The following is a 20621-nucleotide window of genomic DNA, read 5'->3' as shown; positions in this document are numbered from 1 at the left end:
GGCTGTTAGTTCAGCCTTTTGAGAGGTCGTCCCGGGTGGCAAGGGCTGAGCCTCCAGGACTTCTCGGGTGGTTACCACAGCATAAGCCACCCTTCGGTTCCCATCGGGATCTCGCTTTGAGCTCCCATCGACGAACAAAGTTAGCTCTGGATCTGGTAAAGGTTCGGAAAACAGGTTATGAGGTGGTTGCATAAGGGACTCAAGGACCTCTGAGCATAAGTGGGCTGGGGGTTCTGAGGAGAGGGGGAGGGAGGGCAACGAAGAAAGCGGGTTTAATTGTGGAGAGCGACTCACGGAAACTTGCGGATTGTCCAAAAATACCAGGTGAAACTGCTGGAGCCTGGATTCGCTGAGGTCAGAGAGAAATCTAGAGGCTAAAAGATCGCCAAGGCGATGAGGTGAGAAGATGGTCAGGGGCTGACCATGAATCAGCTTTTTAGCATCAGCGTACAATGTTGCCGCTGCCGCTAGTGCCCGCAGGCAGGGGAACCATCCCCTAGCTGTGGAGTCAAGTTGTTTGGATATGTAAGCAATAGGCAGCAGTTTGGGGCCAATCGGTTGAACCAAGGCTCCAAAGGCTATCCCTCCCTTTTCATCAGTGTATAGATGGTGTGGATAGTTGGGATTTGGGAGAAAGAGAGGGGGTGCAGCCAATAGGGTTGAGCATAAAGCGTGGAAGGCCTTAGTCACTTCGGTGGGGGAAGACAGCGGTCCTGTGGGAGTCTCTTTAGCAGCAGCATATAGGGGTTTGGCCAGGGTGGCGTAATTTGGGACCCAGTGTTGGAAGAACCCCATCAGTCCTAGGAAGGACAATATCTGGTCTCCGTTGGCCGGAGGACAGATGGACCTGAGGAGGCTACACCGATCTGCTGTCAGGGCCCTAGTGGTAGGGGTGATTTGGAGGCCTAGATAGACAACAGAAGTCTGAGTCAGTTGGGCCTTGGATTGTGAGGCTCTGTAACCCTGGGAGCCGAGGAAATTAAGAAGAGTTGCAGAATGTTGTCGGGAGGTTTCTTCTGAGGGGCTGCAAAGGAGCAGGTCGTCTACATATTGGAGGAGGGTGCTAGGGCGGAGCGAGCATCTGGCCAGGTCTCAGGACAGAGCCTGTCCGAAGTAATGGGGACTGTCTCTGAACCCCTGAAGGAGTACAGTCCATGTGAGTTGGGTGGTCAGCTGAGTGTCGGGGTCAGTCCAGGTAAAAGCAAAGAGGAATTGGCAGTCGGGGTGGAGTGGGATGGTAAAAAAGGTATCCTTGAGGTCAATAACGGTGAAATGAGAGGTCTTGGGAGGTATGGAAGAAAGGAGGGTGTAGGGGTTAGGGACAAGTGGATGGGCAGGGACCACCGCAGCGTTGATCAGGCGGAGATCCTGCACTAGCCGGTAGTCTCCTGAAGCCTTTTGAACAGGAAGGATGGGCGTGTTACAGGGGGAAGTCGTGGGGGTCAAAAGACCCTGTCCTCTGAGACGGTCGATGATGGGCTTTAGTCCCCTGAGGTTACGAGTAGACAAAGGAAACTGGGGCCTGGCTGGGAAGCAGGTGGGGTCTCTTAGCTGGATGAGGATTGGAGGGTGGTGCTGAGCCACCACCGGGACTCGGGTGTCCCAGACCTCAGGATTAACAGAAGAGGTTGGAGGGTCAACAAGTAACATTAGGAAGGCCCCTGATGTGGGAGCCGATCCTGGAGTCAGGTGAAGAGAGGCCTTTAGCTTAGCGAGTATATCTCTTCCCAAGAGAGGAGTGGGGCAGGAGGGGATGACCAAAAAGGAGTGGGTAAATAGGCAGGAATCTAATTGGCAGGACAGTGGTTGGGTTTGGAGTGGACACGAGGGTTGGCCGTCAATGCCCATAACCGAAACCTGGGAAGGACGTAAAGTGCCCCCGAAAGAGGGAACGACCGAATAGGTATCCCCCGTATCAACTAGAAAGTTGATAGACTTACCCGCTACCTGGAGCATTACCCTGGGCTCGGCTTGGGTTATCGGGGTTCCCGAGTCTGGGCGGCGTCAGTCATCATTGGAGCTCAGCAGCTCGAAGGCCGGAGGAGGGCAGGAGGTCTCCCTGGGGCGCTCTGGTCCCCGGCCCCTAGAGGTCGGGGCCCGAGAGGCCTGGGGACAGTCACTAGCCCAGGCCCAGTGTCCTCGCTGTTTGCACAACGGGCACGGCTTGGAAGGAGGCCGCGGATTGGGGCACATCTTGGCCCAGTGTCCTTCTTGGCCGCACTTGAAGCAGGCCCCTGGAGGGGGGTTTTGGGACCCCAAGCCCGCCACCGGCCGTAGGGCCACTACCAAGGCCTGGGTTTGTTGGTTTAGGAGGCTTGTCTGAAATTCGGCCTTTTGTTTGAGCCTTGCCTTTCGGCTGGCCTCAGCAGTTTCTTCACGGGCGTTATAAACTTTAAAGGCCATTTTTACCAGGTCTCAAATAGGGGTCTGAGGGCCATCCTCGGCCTTGGCCAGTTTTCTTCGGATGTCAGGTGCGGATTGGGAGATAAAACGATTGGCCAAGGTAGCTGTCCCAATGGGGGACTCAGGGGACAGTCTGGTGTATTGAACAAGGGCCTCAGTCAGCCGATTAAGAAACATGGCTGGGTTTTCGTCGGGCCCCTGAGTCACCTCGTCTAGTTTGAGGAGGTTTACAACCTTATGAGAGGACGTTTCCATCCCATCGAGGATACACTCTATCATATAGCGTACCCGCAGCTGGCCCCCACCCCCTTCCTGGTAGTTCCAATCAGGGTCGGTGTCAGGAACTGCCTGAGCTCCCGGGGGGCGCTCGGGGGAGGGGTTAGCACAGTGCCGCTGGTCGGCCTGAGCCTTGGTTGCCATCCAAACGGGCTGCCTCTCTTCAGGGGTGGTGGTAGATCCCAGGATGACATATATGTCCTGCCATGTTAAGGCATAGGTGCGGGTCAGACCAGTAAACTGCTTAAGGTACTGAGTGGGGTTGGAGGAAAAGGATCCCAGCGTGGCCTCAATCTGTGCTAAGTCCTGGAGAGAGAATGGGACGTGGACCTGGGCCAGGCCGTCGGCTCCGGCTACTTGTCGCAAAGGGAGTAGTGGGGCTGGGGGAGGGGGAGGGGGGGCCCCTGGAGGGTTGCTATGGGAGCGAGTGTGGGAGCTAACCGGAGACGAGAAGGGAGTGACGGGGGGAAGGGGAGGATACAAGATAGGGTTAAGGGTCGGAGGATCCGGGCCGGCGGTGGAGTCTCGGGGGCGGGAGCAGAGGCAAAAGAGGCCGGAGTAGGGTTAGAGAGGGAGGGGTTAGGAGGGGCCGGAGAGGAGGGAGTAGGAACCGGAGAGGAAGGGGACGGGGCCGTGGGAGAGGCGTAGGGAGGGGGGGCCACCAGATCTTCTGGGGGAACAGAGAAAGCAGAGGACTCAGAGACGGGAGGAGTTGGCTCGGTCCGGGAGGGTGGAATCGGGGGGGCCATGGTGAGTAGGATTTGGCTGGGAGTGCACGTGGTGCACAGGGTGGGGCGAGAGCGCAACGCCCAAAAGGCCTGAACATAAGGGGCCTCAGACCATTTTCCCGTTCTCCGGCAGTAATTATCCAAATCACGGAGGACGTCAAAGTCTAGTGTCCCTGTGGCTGGCCATTGTGAGCCATTATCTAGGGAATACTGAGGCCAGGCCTGTGAGCACAGAAAAGTGAGCCGCTTGGGGCGGATATGTCCCTTTAGTCTTAGGGTCCGCAGGTTAGCCAGCAGGCACTCTAAGGGTGTGGAGTATTGGGGATCGGGTTTGGAGGCTGTCGATCCCATGGCGACCACGGGGCGTGGAGGCAACCCCCGCTGTCCGAACGTCTTCGGACGAGTTAAGGGGAGCCAGAGGTCCGTGTAGTCGCGGGGAACGTCTTCCTCACGACCGCAGGGACCCGGAAAGGCCGAAGCCGGAGGTCTACTCAGCCGCTTGGGACGTCTCCCTCACGAGCTGGTGACCGGAAAAGGCCGAAGCCGGAGGCCGAAGCCGGAGGTCTACTCAGCTGCTGGGGACGTCTCTCCACCAGCTGGTGACCGGGAGGGCCCAGTAAGTGCGCACCCGTTACTGGGCCTTAGGAGGTGGTAGCCAGGGAGGGCAGGCCCCAAAGCCGAAGGGACTTACCCCGTATCCTGCCGTCCGGGGGGTTGGTCAGCCACCTGGGTCCGGGGCTACCGCGGCGGTGGAGCTCGAGGGAGCCTCAACGGCGAGTGCCGGGGGCCCTCACCTCGGGACTCACGTTGGGGCGCCAGATGTTAGGAAAAACGCCACAGGAGGAAAAAGCCGCCTCTAAGGACCGGTGGTAAAGGCCTTTATTAAGCGTCGCTCTCGGGCAGAACTCCCGGGGGCGGGTGAGTGAGGAGAGAAGGGAGTCTGCAGGGTATGAGGGGTGGGGAGGGGTTTTATAGTCAGGGCCTGGCGTCCAAGCCAGGTCTTCCCATATAAGGAAGAAAGCGCGGGCTACAGCGGCGGTTGGTGTCCAAGGGCTCCGTGTCGGCACCCGATTGGACCAGGCTGCAGGGGGCCAGCCCCTGGAAGTTTAGCCAGCCTCCAGAACTTGCCTGCGGCACTTTTCCAGGGCATGCCTCAACATGCCCGACCTTTCACCTATTATATAACTAAGTTGCATGATTTTTATGAAAATATGTAAAAAGAAAAGCATTTAAAATTCTTAAGTCACTTTCGGAAGACAGATTGATTTAAATAGATCATGTGTTGCTTCCCTTAAATTACTAAAATACACCAAGGGCTTTGGAACTAAAGAGCATATTATTGGCAGTATTGATACATAATATTTAATGATAAATATATTCTATGCTATATATGCTTATATCCTATTAAGTGGTATATCTGTTTTGTTTAATATCTTTAATATTTTCAGTAACATCTTACAGTTTTCTCCATAAAATTTATGAAAATCTTCTGTTATATTTAAGCCCAGGTACTTTGAAATGCTATTTTTAAAGTAATTATTTTAATATTTATACATAGACATCGACTTGAATTTTACATATCATTTTAAAAAATGAAACAACCTTGCTATACTTATTAATTAGGTCCTCCGGGATTTTCCATGTTGACAAGCATTAACTGCATGTAAACATTTTTTGTATCTTTCCTTCTAATTTATGTCTTTGACTTCCCCTTTTTGCATTATTTAGCTTTGTTGTCTGGAAGACGTACAGAAGGCTTTGTCATGTAGTTGATCTTAAGCAGATTATATTAACCATTAATGAAAATTACAGTATAATTTTTATAAAAAGTTAAAAATCTACCTTCTATTTCTATTATGATGGCATATTTTTGAAAATATATAATTAGTATGTTTTATTAAATTCTTTATCTATAGTAATTAAAATTATTAAGTATTATTTTTATAATTGTGATTATGCTGAATATATTTATTGAATTTTCTAATATAAAATCAAGTTTTATTTTTTGAATAAATATTATTTTATCAACAGAAAACAGTATCATTCATAATAACTTCAAAAAATGAAATACCACTTGGGAATGAATTTAACAAAATTTGTACAGGATTGACATGCTCAAAACACTTTTAGAAAAAATTAAAAGGTTCATGAATTGAAAGATCACAGACATTAATTCTCTCTCAGTTGATCTGCAGATTGAACATAAATCCAAAATACAATCAGTAAAGCTTGTACAGACAAGCTGATTGTAAAATTTGTATGGAAAGGTAAAAGAATTGAAGTAGTGAAAACATCATGAAGGTTCCTTAAAAAACTAAAAATAGAGTTATCATATGATCCAGGGATCTCACATCTGGGCATTTACCCAGGAAAGACTACAATTCAAAAGATACATGCATCCCAATGTTAATTGTAGCTAGTGTCTTCCATAGCCAAGAAATGGAAGCAACATAAAAGTTCATTGATAGCGGAATGGATAAAGAAGTTGTGATACATGTATACAATGCAATACTACTCAGCCATATAGAAGAAGTAAATAATGTCATTTACAACAACATGGATGGACCTAAAGATTAGGTCCATGGATGAACTAAGTGAAGTAAGCCAGACAAAGAAAGACAAATATCATATAACATCATTTATATGTGGAATCTTTAAAAAATGCAAATGGATCTATTTTATAAAACAGAAATAATCCAGTGAGAAACATACCATGATTTCTCTGAATTAAATGTTTCTCTGGGCAGGCGGGGGGGCGGGGGGGGGGGGGAGGAGAAAGAAAAAAAAAAAAAAGAAATAGACCCAAGGACATAGAAAACAAATTTATCATGACCAAAGGGGAAGGTGGGGATAGGGATAAATTAGGAGGATGGGATTAACATATACATTCTACTATATATAGCTTTCCAGATGAAGATAGTGGTAAACATGCAGGATATGTAAGAAACATGGGTTCGATCCCTGGGTCAGGGAATCCACTAAAGGAGGGCACAGCAACCCACTCCAGTATTCTTGCCTGGAGAATCCCACGGATGAAAGAGCCTGGCAGGCTACTGTCCATAGGGTTGCAGAGAGTTGGACATGACTGAAGCGACTCAGTATGCACACAGATATATAAAACAGATAACCAACAAGGATCTATGGTATAGTAAAGGGAATTCCGATGGCTCAGAGGTAAGAGGAGAAGGCAATGGCACCCCCCTCCAGTCCTCTTGCCTGGAAAATCCCATGGACGGAGGAGCCTGGTAGGCTGCAGTCCATGGGGTCTCGAAGAGTCGGACACTACTGAGCGACTTCACTTTCACTTTTCACTTACATACATTGGAGAAGGAAATGGCAACCCACTCCAGTGTTCTTGCCTGGAGAATCCCAGGGAAGGCAGAGCCTGGTGGGCTGCCGTCTATGGGATCGCACAAAGTCGGACACGACTGAAGCGACTTAGCAGCAGCAGCAGCAGCGGTGGTAAGAATATGCGTGTAATGCAGGAGACACAGGAGACACTCAAACCTTCCAAACCCAGGTTTGAGTCCTGGGTGAGGAAGATCCTCTGGAGGAGGAAATGAAAACCCACTCCAGTAAACTTGCCTGGAAAATTCCATGGGTAGAGGAGCTTGATGGGCTACAGTCCATGGGGTTGCAAAGAGTCAAGCAGGTCTGAGCACCACACAGCCACACTAGGAACTATACTCAATATTTTGCAATACCTTATATGGGAAAAAAAATCTGAAAAATATGAATGTACAACTGATCACTATGGTGCATACCTGAACTAACATGATACTGTAAATCAGTTTTATCTCAATCTAATTATTTTTAAATTAAAAAAAATTTTAAAGATGATGAAAATACAAGGCAAAGATTCAGTATGATAGTTTCAATTTAAATGTCCAAATGGTCTTACTTCTAGATATATAAAAAATTATCTATGCTCAATAAGAAAACAACATATTTTAAAATGGTAAATGGGCAAAATATCCGAAAATGCATTTCACAAATAAACATGAAAAGATCCTAGACTATTGACAACATTAATAAACTGATAAACTGCTTTTCTTTCTTTCTCTCTCATTTCCTTTTGTCTATATCTTTAATTCATTCTTTCTATGTAATTTTCATGTCTGGCTTGGTCTTTCTTGACAGAAAAATGATTTAATGCATTTTGAAATAATTGAAACCCTTTGAATAGAAATATCTACAGAAGGAAATAATTTTTAATAGCAATACTTATGCAAATAAAAGAATTACAGCCCTTCAAAAGTGAGTTCATATTTATGTAAGAACTGGTAAAAGACTAATACAAGTTACTGATCTTTCTCAATTGACACTTTGCTCTAAATATTCCTCAAGTTCTCATTTCATCTCAAGTAATTAAAAGTTATCTCAACTATTTCATATTTGCTTATCTTCCATCTCTCCTCAACCAGATCCTTCTAGGTGTCCTCTCTCCCAAAGGTAGTAAACATATTCTTCGTGAAAAAAATCAAAACATAGCAAAGCAAACTCCATTCTAATTCTTACACTATGTAACTAACCCACGTGGCTCACTGATAAAGATTTTGTCTGCAATGCAGGAGACATGGGTTTGAATACTGAGTCAGGAAGATCTGTTGGGAAAGGAAATGGCAATCCATTCCAGTACTAACTCAGTGAAACTAAGCCATGTGGCGTGGGGCCTACCAAGACAGTAGGGTCATGGTGGAGAGGTCTGACAGAATGTGGTCCACTGGAGAAGGGAACAGTAAACCACTTCAGTATTCTTGCTTTGAGAACTGCATGAACAGTATGCAAAGGCAAAAAGATAGGACACTGAAAGATGAACTCCCCAGGTCGGTAGGTGCCCATATGCTACAGGAGATCAGTGGAGAAATAACTCCAGAAAGAATGAAGGGATGGAGCCAAAGCAAAAACAACACCCAGTTGTGGATGTGACATGATAGAAGCAAGGTCCAATGCTGTAAAGAGCAATATTGCATAGGAACCTGGAATGTTGGGTCCATGAATTGAATTGAAAGTGGTCAAACAGGAGATGGAAAGAGTGAATGTTGATATTCTAGGAATCAGTAAACTAAAATGGACTGGAATAGGTAAATTTAACTCAGATGACCATTATATCTACTATCGTGGGCAGGAATCCCTTAAAAGAAATGGAGTCGCCATTATGGTCAACAAAAGAGTCAAAATGCAGTACTTGGATATATCTCCAAAACGACAAAATGATCTCTGTTCGTTTCCAAGGAAAACCAATCAATATCATGGTGATTCAAGTCTATGCCCTAACCAGTAAAGCTGAAGAAGCTGAAGTTGAACATTTTTATGAAGGCCATAAAGACCTTTTTTTTTTTTTTCTTCATTTATTTTTATTAGTTGGAGGCTAATTACTTTACAATATTGTAGTGGTTTTTGCCATACATTGACATGAATCAGCCATGGATTTACATGTGTTCCCCATCCCGATGCGCCCTCCCACCTCCCTTCCCATCCCATCCCTCTGGGTCTTCCCAGTGCACCAGCCCTGAGCACTTGTCTCATGCATCCAACCTGGGATGGTGGTCTGTTTCACCCTTGATAGTATACTTGTTTCAATGTTATTCTCTCAGAACATCCCACCCTCGCCTTCTCCCACAGAGTCTAAAAGTCTGTTCTGTGCATCTGTATCTCTTTTTCTGTTTTGCATATAGGGTTATCATTACCATCTTTTTAAATTCCATATATATGCGTTAGTATACTGTGTTGGTCTCTATCTTTCTGGCTTACATCACTCTGTATAATGGGCTCCAGTTTCATCCATCTCATTAGAACTGATTCAAATGAATTCTTTTTTAATGGCTGAGTAATATTCCATAGTGTATATGTACCACAGCTTCCTTATCCATTCATCTGCTGATGGGCATCTAGGTTGCTTCCATGTCCTGGCTATTATAAATAGTGCTGCAATGAAAATTGGGGTGCATGTGTCTCTTTCAGATCTAGTTTCCTCAGTGTGTATGCCCAGGAGTGGTATTGCTAAGTTATATGGCAGTTCTACTTCCAGTTTTTTAAGATATCTCCACACTGTTCTCCATAGCGGCTGTACTAGTTTGCATTCCCACCAACAGTGTAAGAGGGTTCCCTTTTCTCCACACCCTCTCCAGCATTTATTGCTTGTAGACTTTTGGATAGCAGCCATCCTGACTGACGTGTAATGGTACCTCGTTGTGGTTTTGATTTGCATTTCTCTGATAGTGAGTGATGTTGAGCATCTTTTCATGTGCTTGTTAGCCATCTGTATGTCTTCTTTGGAGAAATGTCTGTTTAGTTCTTTGGCCCATTTTTTGATTGGGTCATTTATTTTTCTGGAATTGAGCTGCAGGAGTTGCTTGCATATTTTTGAGATGAATCCTTTGTCTGTTTCTTCATTTGCTATTAGTTTCTCCCATTCTGAGGGCTATCTTTTCACCTTGCTTATAGTTTCCTTTGTTGAGCAAAAGCTTTTCAGTTTCATTAGGTCCCATTTGTTTATTTTTGCTTTTATTTCCAACATTCTGGGAGGTGGGTCATAGAGGATCTTGCTGTGATTTATGTCGGAGAGTGTTTTGCCTATGTTCTTCTCTAGGAGTTTTATAGTTACTGGTCTTACATTTAGATCTTTAATCCATTTTGAGTTTATTTTTGTGTATGGTGTTAGAAAGTGTTCTAGTTTCATTCTTTTACAAGTGGTTGATCAGTTTTCCCAGCACCACTTGTTAAAGAGGTTGTCTTTTTTCCATTGTATATCCTTGCCTCCTTTGTCAAAGATAAGGTGTCCATAGGTTCGTGGATTTATCTCTGGGCTTTCAATTCTGTTCCATTGATCTATATTTCTGTCTTTGTGCCAGTACCATACTGTCTTGATGACTGTGGCTTTGTAGTAGAGCCTGAAGTCAGGCAAGTTGATTCCTCCAGTTCCATTCTTCTTTCTCAAGATTGCTTTTGCTATTCGAGGTTTTTTGTATTTCCATACAAATTGTGAAATTATTTGTTCTAGTTCTGTGAGAAATACCATTGGTAGCTTGATAGGGATTGCATTGAATCTATAGATTGCTTTGGGTAGTATAGCCATTTTGACAATATTGATTCTTCCAATCCATGAACACGGTATGTTTCTCCATCTGTTTGTGTCCTCTTTGATTTCTTTCATCAGCGTTTTATAGCTTTCTATATATAGGTCTTTCATTTCTTTAGGTAGATATACTCCTAAGTATCTTATTCTTTTTGTTTCAATGGTGAATGGTATTGTTTCCTTAATTTCTCTTTCTGTTTTCTCATTGTTAGCGTATAGGAATGCAAAGGATTTCTGTGTGTTAATTTTATATTCTGCAACATTACTGTATTCATTGATTAGCTGTAGTAATTTTCTGGTAGAGTCTTTAGGGTTTTCTATGTAGAGGATCATGTCGTCTGCAAACAGTGAGAGTTTTACTTCTTCTTTTCCTATCTGGATTCGTTTTATTTCTTTTTCTGCTCTGATTGCTGTGGTTAAAACTTCCAACAGTATGTTGAATAGTAGTGGTGAGAGTGGGTACACTTGTCTTGTTCCTTACTTTAAGGGAAATGCTTTCAATTTTTCACCATTGAGAATAATGTTTGCTGTGGGTTTGTCATATATAGCTTTTATCATGTTGAGGTATGTTCCTTCTATTCCTGCTTTCTGGAAAGTTTTTATCATAAATGGATGTTGAATTTTGTCAAAGGCTTTCTCTGCATCTATTGAGACAATCATATGGTTTTTATCTTTCAATTTATTAATGTGGTGTATTACATTGATTGATTTGCAGATATTAAAGAATCCTTGCATTCCTTGGATAAAGCCCATTTGGTCATGATGTATGATCTTTTTAATATGTTGTTGGATTCTGTTTGCTAGAATTTTGTTAAGGATTTTTGCATCTATGTTTATCAGTGATATTGGCCTGTAGTTTTCTCTTTTTTGTGGCATCTTTGGTTTTGGTATTAGGGTGATGGTGGCCTCATAGAATGAGTTTGGAAGTTTGCCTTCTTCTGCAATTTTCTGGAAGAGTTTGAATAAGATAGGTGTTAGCTCTTCTCTAAATTTTTGGTAGAATTCAGCTGTGAAGCCATCTGGTCCTGGGCTTTTGTTTGCTGGAAGATTTCTGATTACAGTTTCGATTTCTGTGCTTGTGATGGGTCTGTTAAGATCTTCTATTTCTTCCTGGTTCAGTTTTGGAAAGTTATACTTTTCTAAGAGTTTGTCCATTTCTTCCAAGTTGTCCATTTTATTGGCATAGAGCTGCTGGTAGTAGTCTCTTATGAGCCTTTGTATTTCAGAGTTGTCTGTTGTGATCTCTCCATTTTCATTTCTAATTTTGTTGATTTGGTTCTTCTCCCTTTGTTTCTTGATGGGTCTGGCTAACGGATTGTCAATTTTATTTACCTTTTCAAAATACCAACTTTTAGCTTTGTTGATTTTTGCTATGGTCTCTTTTGTTTCTTTTGCATTTACTTCTGCCCTAATTTTTAAGATTTCTTTCCTTCTACTAACCCTGGGGTTCTTCATTTCTTCCTTCTCTAGTTGCTTTAGGTGTAGAGTTAGGTTATTTATTTGACTTTTTTTCGTGTTTCTTGAGGTAAGCCTGTATTGCTATGAACCTTCCCCTTAGCACTGCTTTTACAGTGTCCCATAGGTTTTGGGTTGTTGTGTTTTCATTTTCATTCATTTCTATGGATATTTTGATTTCTTTTTTATTTCTTCTATGATTTGTTCATTATTCAGAAGCATGTTATTTAGCCTCCATATTTGGAATTTTTAATAGTTTTTTTTCCTGTAATTGAGATCTAATCTTACTGCATTGTGGTCAGAAAAGATGACTGGAAAGATTTCAATCTTTTTGAATTTACCAAGGCTAGATTTATGGCCCAGGATGTGATCTATTCTGGAGAAGGTTCCATGTGCACTTGATAAAAAGGTGAAATTGATTGTTTTGGGGTGAAATGTCCTATAGATATCAATTAGGTCTAGCTGGACCATTGTTCATTTAAAGTTTGTGTTTCCTTATTAATTTTCTGTTTAGTTGATCTGTGCATAGGTGTGAGTGGGGTATTAAAGTCTCCTACTATTATTGTGTTGTTGTTAATTTCCCCCTTCATTCTTGTTAGCATTTGCCTTACATATTGTGGTGCTCCTATGTTGGGTGCATATATATTTATAATTGTTATATCTTCTTCTTTGATTGATCCTTTGATCACTATGTAGTGTCCTTCTTTGTCTCTTTTCACAGTCTTTATTTTGAAGTCTATTTTATCTGATATGAGTATTGTGACTTCTGCTTTCTTTTGGTCTCCGTTTGCGTAGAATATTTTTTTCCAGTCCTTCACTTTCAGTCTGTATATGTCCCTTGCTCTGAGGTGGGTCTCTTGTAGACAGCATATATAGGGGTCTTGCTTTTGTATCCATTCAGCCAGTCTTTGTCTTTTGGTTGGGGCATTCAACCCATTTACATTTAAGGTAATTATTGATAAGAATGGTCCTGTTGCCATTTGCTTTGTTGTTTTGGGTTCACGTTCATACAACCTTTCTGTGTTACCTGTCTAGAGAAGATCCTTTAGCATTTGTTGAAGAGCTGGTTTGGTGGTGCTGAAATTCTCTCAGCTTTTGCTTGTTTGTAAAGCTTTTAAATTCTTCTTCATATCTGAATGAAATCCTTGCTAGGTACAGTAATCTGGGTTGTAGGTTATTCTCTTTCATAACTTTAAGTATGTCCTGCCACTCCCTTCTGGCCTGAAGAGTTTCTATTGAAAGATCAGCTGTTATCCTTATGGGAATCCCCTTGTGTGTTATTTGTTGTTTCTCCCTTGCTACTTTTAATATTTGTTCTTTGTGTTTGATCTTTGTTAATTCGACTAATGTGTATTGGGGTGTTTCGCCTTGGGTTTATCCTGATTGGGACTCTCTGGGTTTCTTGGACTTGCCTCACTATTTCTTTCCCCATTTTGGGGAAGTTTTCAGCTATTATCTCCTCGAGTATTTTCTCATGGACTTTCTTTTTGTCTTCTTCTTCTGGGACTCATGATTCAAATGTTGGGGCATTTCGCATTGTCCCAGAGGTCCCTGAGGTTGTCCTCATTTCTTTTAATTTTTTTTTCTTTTTTCCTCTCTGCTTCATTTATTTCCACCACTTTATCTTCTACCTCACTTATCCTATCTTCTGCCTCCGTTATTCTACTGTTGGTTCCCTCCAGAGTGTTTTTGATCTCATTTATTGCATTATTCATTTTTAATTGCCTCTTTTTTTATTTCTTCTAAGTCCTTGTTAAACATTTCTTGCATCTTCTCAATCCTTGTCTCCAGGTTATTTATCTGTAACTCCATTTTGTTTTCAAGATTTTGGATCATTTTTATTACCTTTATTCTAAATTCTTTTTCAGGTAGATTCCCTATCTCCTCCTCTTTTGTTAGGCTTGGTGGGCATTTTTCATGTTCCTTTACCTGCTGGGTATTTCCTCTGTCTTTTCATCTTATTTAGATTGCTGGGTTTGGGGTGACCTTTTTGTATTCTGGTAGTCTGCGGTTCCTTTTTATTGTGGAGGTTTCTCCCAGTGGGTGGGGCTGGGTGTTTGGCTTGTCGAGGTTTACTGGTTAGAGAAGCTTGTGTCGGTGTTCTGGTGGGTGGAGCTGTATTTCTTCTCTCTGGAGTGCAATGGAGTGTCCAGTAGTAAGTTTTGAAATGGGCCTATGGGTTTGGTGTGACTTTGGGCAGCCTGTATATTGACACTCAGGGCTATGTTCCTGCGTTGCTGCAGAATTTGCATGGTGCGTCTTGCTCTGGAACTTATTGGCTCTTGAGTGGTGGTTGGTTTCAGTGTAGGTATGGAGGCTTTTGGATGATCTCTTATTAATTAATGTTCCCTGTAGTCAGGAGTTCTCTTGTGTTCTCAGGCTTTGGGCTTAAGCCTCTTGCCTCTGGATTTCAGCCTTATTCTTTCAGTAGCCTCAAGACTTCTCCCTCCATACAGCACTGATAATAAAACTTCTAGGTTAATGGTGAAAGGATTCTCCACAGTGAGGGACACCCAGAGAGGTTTACAGAGTTACATGAAGAAGAGGAGAGGGAGGAAGGACATAGAGGTGAGCAGGAGGAGAAAAGGGGGGATTCAAGAGAGGAGAGACAGATCGAGGTTGTACTCTGTTCCCTAAGTGTTCTCCACAGCCCAGAACACCCACAGAGATTCACAGAATTGGATTGAGAAGAGAAGGGGGAGGGAGGACATAGAGGTGATCTGGGGGAGAAAAAGGAGAGTCAAAAGGGGGAGAGAGTGATCAAACCAGTAATCACAGTCCTGAGTAAAAATGGGTATTGAAGGTTGGATTCTTAAATGTGCAAAATTGATATCAAATACTGAAAAACAAAGATTAAAAATCTAGAGTAGAGGTTAGACTCTTAAAAATACAATAGTAAAAATACCACAAAAACACAAAAAAATTTAAGAAATATATATGGAGTTCGCTTTAAAAATAGGGTCTTTTTTTTTTTTTTGCCAGGTTACAGTGGGTTATAAAAATGAAAATTAAGGAGTAATAGAGGACTTTTTAAAAAAAGAAAGGGAAAAAGTAAAGAAAAGAAAGAAAAAAATTTTTTAATTAAAAATAAAAAAAAATAGTAGTAAAAATATATCTAGGAATTTCTCTGGAGCTGTTGCGGGCAGTGTGGGTTCGGTTCAGTTTCAGATAGCTCCTTGTTCGAGCTTACACTTCTCGCTATCTATAGGCCCCTTCCAGTGTAGTCAGTGTTAACTACAGGGATTTTCATCTGTTGCACCTGTCACTTCTGAAACAGTTCCCTTTGTTTATTTGGCTTCTGTTTGTAGGTCTCTTCAGTGTCTAATTTCTGCCGTGACACGGGCGGGCAGAGGTGGTCTCTTGTTTAGGTTCTCTTGTTCAGTCGTGCTGTGGGGAGGAGGGGCGCTGCAGACAAATGTCCCTGCAGTGTGTGGGGAGCACTCGCAGTGTTCCGGCCACACTTGGTTTGCCCTCGCTCAGGGCGGGTGTGTGTGCTTTCCCTGTCTACACTGCTCAGGCTCCAGGCTGCTCTCTAGGGAGCGGGCCCTGCGTGGTGTGGATTTCCCAGGCCTAAGCCGCTCAGATTCAGGTTTTCAGGTATTCCACAAAAGCACGGACTTGGTTGAGCCTGCGTTTTGTGCCTTCCCCGGTCGGAGCAGCTCAGGCAGCCAGGAGCTTGACGAGCACACTCCCCCCGGGTGCGGGGCACCTTATCCCCTCTGCGATCCCAGCCTCAGTTTCCGCGCGCACCGGTTGGGTGCACCTTCTGTCAGTTCTGGGAAGCTGATTTCTGGCTGCGACCCTCCTGGCAGATGTCAACCATCCAGAATCTCAAGGAAGTCTTTGGTTAGAAGCTGGAAGCCTGTTTGCAGTTTGGTAGGGGATGCTGTCTCTGGGGCCGAGTTTGCCCCTTTCCCCTGCCCCCCTGCCTCCTGCCTCCAGCGGGCATGGGCCGGTGCACCACCGGCTAGCTCTTCTCTGGTATTTGCTCAGTCCTTCGTTCTGGGAACAGGCGGGTAGTGCCTAAGTTTAGGGCTTTTCCCAACTTAATTCTCTTTCTCTTGCTATCCCCCAATTTAAGTTGCTATCTCACGTTAGTTCCCTCTGATTGCCCTCAAGGCATTCAAGCCCGGTCCTTACCCTAAGCCATGCTGCCCACTCCTCTCTGTTCTGCCCCCAGTTGCTGGTGGTGGATGCGAGTGTCTGGGGTACTTTTCTGCTGGGAGTTGTCTTAGGCATGTAATCTGTGGGTTTTATTTAGTTTTCCTCCCAGTTACTTTGCCCTCCGAGATTCGAAAACTTCCCCCAGACCCACCAGTGAAAGGGTTTCCTGGTGTCTGGAAACTTCCTCTATTAAGACTCCCTTCCCGGGACCGATCTCCATCCCTAACTCTATTGTCTCTCTTTTTATCTTTTATATTTTGTCCTACCTCCTTTCGAAGACAGTGGGCTGCTTTTCTGGGTGTCTGATGTCCTCTACTAGCGATCAGAAGTTGTTTTGTGGAGTTTGCTCAGCGTTCAAATGTTCTTTTGATGAATTTGTACGGGACAAAGTGGTTTCCCCGTTCTATTCCTCCACCGTCTTAGTTCCCTCTCTCCACATAAGACCTTTTAGAACTAACACCCAGAAAAGACCTCCTTTACATTATAGGGGACTGGAATGTAAAAGTAGGAAGTCAAGAAACACCTGGAGTAACAAGCAAATTTGGCTTTGGAGTACAGAATGAAGCAGGGAGAAGGCTCATAGAGTTTTGCCAAGAGAACACACTGGTCACAGCAAACATCCTCTTCCAACAGCACAAGAGAAGACTCTACACATGGACATCACCAGATGGTCAACACCAAAATCAGATTGATTATATTCTTTGCAGCCAAAGATGGGGAAGCTCTATACAGTCAGCAAAAACAAGACTGGGAGCTGGCTGTGGCTCAGATCGTGAATTCCTTATTGCCAAATTCAGACTTAAATTGAAGAAAGTGGGGAAAATCACTAGACCATTCAGGTATGACCTAAATCAAATCCCTTATACAGTGGAAGTGAGAAATAGATTTAAGGGACTAGATCTGATAGAGTATCTGATGAACTATGGATGGAGGATCGTGACATTGTACAGGAGACAGGGAGCAAGACCATCCCCAAGAAAAAGAAATGCCAAAAAGCAAAATGGCTGTCTGAGGAGGGCTTACAAATAGCTGTGAAATGAAGAGACGTGAAAAGCAATGGAGAAAAGGAAAGATATACCCATCTGAATGCAGAGTTCTAAAGAATAGCAAGGAGAGTTAAGAAAGCCTTCCTCAGCAATCAATGCAAAGAAATAGAGGAGAACAATAGCATGGGAAAGACTAGAGATCTCTTCAAGAAAATTAGAGACACCAAGGGAACATTTCACGAAAGATGGGCACAATGAAGGACAGAAATTGTAGGGACCTAACAGAAGCAGAATATATCAAGAAGAGGTGGCAAGAATACACAGAAGAACTGTACAAAAAAGATCTTCATGACCCAGATAATCACGATGATGTGATCACTCACCTAGAGCCAGACATCCTGGAACATGAAGTCAAGTGGGACTTAGAAAATATCACTATGAACAAAGCTAGTGGAGGTGATGGAATTCCAGTTGAGCTATTTCACATCCTGAAAGATGATGCTGTGAAAGTGCTGCATTCAATATGTGTGGCAAATTTGGAAACCTCAGGAGTGGGCACAGGACTGGAAAAGGTCAGTTTTCATTCCAACCCCAATGCCAAAGAATGCTCAAACTACTGCACAATCACACTCATCTCACATGCTAGTAAAGTAATGCTCAAAATTCTCAAAGCCAGGCTTCAGCAATATGTGAACAGTGAACTTCCATATGTTCAAGCTGGTTTTAGAAAAGGCAGAGGAACCAGAGATCAAATTGCCAACGTCTGCTGGATCATCGAAAAAGCAAGGGAGTTCCAGAAAAACTTCTATTTCTGCTTTATTGACTATGCCAAAGCCTTTGACTATGTGGACCACAACAAACTGTGGAAAAGTCTTAAAGAAATGGGCATACCAGACCACCTGACCTGCCTCTTGAGAAACCTGTATGCAGGTCAGGAAGCAACAGCTAGAACTGGACATGGAACAACAGACTGGTTCCAAATCGAGAAAAGGGTACTTCAAGGCTGAATATTGTCACCCTGCTTATTTAACTTACATGCAGAGTATATCATGAGAAACGCTGGGCTCGAAGAAGCACAAGCTGTAATCAAGATTGCCTGGAGAAATATCAATAACCTCAGATATGGAGATGACACCACCCTTATGGCAGAAAGTGAAGAAGAACTAAAGAGCCTCTTGATGAACATGAAAGAGGAGAGTGAAAATGTTGGCTTAAAGCTCAACATTCAGAAAACTAAGATCATGGCATCCGATTCCGTCACTCATGGCAAATAGATGGGGAAACAGTGGAAACGGTGGCTGACTTTTGTTGTTGTTGTTGTTCCAAAATCACTGCAGATTGTGATTGCAGCCATGAAATTCAAAGATGCTTGCTTATTCCTTGGAAGGAAAGTTATAACCCACCTAGTAGCATATTAAGAAGTAGAGACATTACATTGTCAACAAAGGTCTATCTAGTCAAGGCTATGGTTTTTCTAGTAGTCATGTATGGATGTGAGAGTTGGACTATAAAGAAAGCTGAGCACCAAATAATGATGCTTTTGAACTGTGCTGTTGGAGAAGACTCTTGAGAGTCCCTTGGACTGCAAGGAGATCCAACCAGTCCATCCTAAAGGAGGTCAGTCCTGGGTGTTCATTGGAAGGACTGATGTTGAAGGTGACACTCCAATACTTTGACCACCTGATGAGACGATCTGACTCATTTGAAAAGACCCTGATGTGTGAAAAGACTGAGGGCAGGAGGAGAAGAGGACGACAGAGGATGAGATGGTTGGATGGTGTAACCAATCAGTGGACATGAGCTTGAGAAAACTCCGGCAGTTGGTGATGGACATGGAGTCCTGGTGTGTGCAGTTCATGGAGTCTCAAAGAGCTGAACACGACTGAGTGACTGAGCTGAACTGAACTGAACTGAACTTTGGCCTGGGAAATCCCATGGATAGAGGTGTTTGGTGTACCTACATTCCACGGGGTAGCAAAAGAATTGGACATGGCTTAGTGACTAAACCACAACAAACAACAATGTTTTCAAAGTCATTTAACTCTCCGTTCTTTAGCTTTCAACTCTTCCTTCCCCTACTCTCATGCCTTCTCTACAGGCAGTTTAGTAACCATAGAGTCCCAGATTTTCATATAAGCTCTTCTTTTTCCAATGGTTTGGCCTTCAAAAAATGGTTTTAATGCCTATAGTCTTGATTTTTTCATTTATAAATTGTCAAAATAACACTTTCTTAAAATGGAATTCACTGAGCTAAAGCATAAACACATTTAGTGACAGTGTACAGGTTAGATATGGGTTAAGTGCTCATTCCAAGTAATTGTTTTACTATATAGTAAGCAATAAAACATAATGATAAAAATAATGATAAATAAATAATAATGATAATATCAATGTTCCTATACATACTTTTAGGTTAACATTCAATTAAGGAAAATTCAAAGTGATTTGAAAACACGGGGTTTTTTTTGTTTTTGTTTTTTTTTTGGTCCCTGTTTCTCCTAATCCTCCCAGGTTTCTCTAGACAGTACCCTCAGACAAAAATATCTCTTGCTTTGAAGTTCATTTCAATTGACTATACCTCCTTCGTTAGTGTGGCCTATCAATGTTTGATCATTCCCTTTCTATTTCTTAAGGCCTTTTCTACAAGACATTCTTTCTTTTCCCCAAATTCTTTCCAGAATTTCTAACATCTGAAGAATTCACCAGGCTAACCCATATTTCCCTATGGTTTCCAAGTAGCACTATTTCCAACAGCTCTCTTCCTCTGTAGTGGCATCAACTCTTTTTCCCACTTAGCTTTTGTCATAAACATTTATTAATACTTAAGTCTTTTTCATCTTAAAAACTAAACAAAAGATATAACTATCAAGTGCTTCACTGAGAGTTAAATTCTAGGCCACAATGCATTTTTCTTCTAATTTTACAAGTAAAGTTTCTAGAAACAATATTTTATGCTCAACAACTTTACTTTCTCACTCTTTGTATCATCCATCTGGCTTCAACATTTATTTTACTCCGAAATGGCTCTTATATAGGCCAACAGGCCAGATGGTCCTGAAAACATATACTCTGAGCTGGTAATGCTGAGAAAAATCTGAGATCTTTTACATTTTTAAGAGAGGTGTGAAGACTATCAGAATCAGAAACATGATATAAGATCACTTTCTGTTTCACAGACAAGATTCTGGCAAAATCAAACTCTCCAATACATGTCAGTTTCATATATCCAGTGGCCATTCCATACTATCTTTTGTTTGTTTTCGTATATCTGGCTACATGATTGAAAACTCCTTTCCTTTATATTATTTCCATGAAAGACAGGAAGAGACAGAGCTAACATAAAGCATCAGGTAATATAATCAACAACATTATAAATGACCATAACTTCCTGAATTATGATTCTATGGAATTCATGCTTATATCACTCCAAATAGCACATGTGTGTAGGTCTGATTTTGATACTGGCACATAGATGTATATTTGTATTTAACTCTATTTACACTTATATTTAGAAATATTTTAAGGATAACT

The sequence above is a fragment of the Dama dama genome, chromosome 30 (genome assembly GCF_033118175.1).
Source record: "Dama dama isolate Ldn47 chromosome 30, ASM3311817v1, whole genome shotgun sequence".
Lineage (NCBI taxonomy): Eukaryota > Metazoa > Chordata > Mammalia > Artiodactyla > Cervidae > Dama > Dama dama.
The sequence above is the reverse complement of the archived record's forward strand: the minus strand, read 5'-3'. Positions refer to the sequence as shown.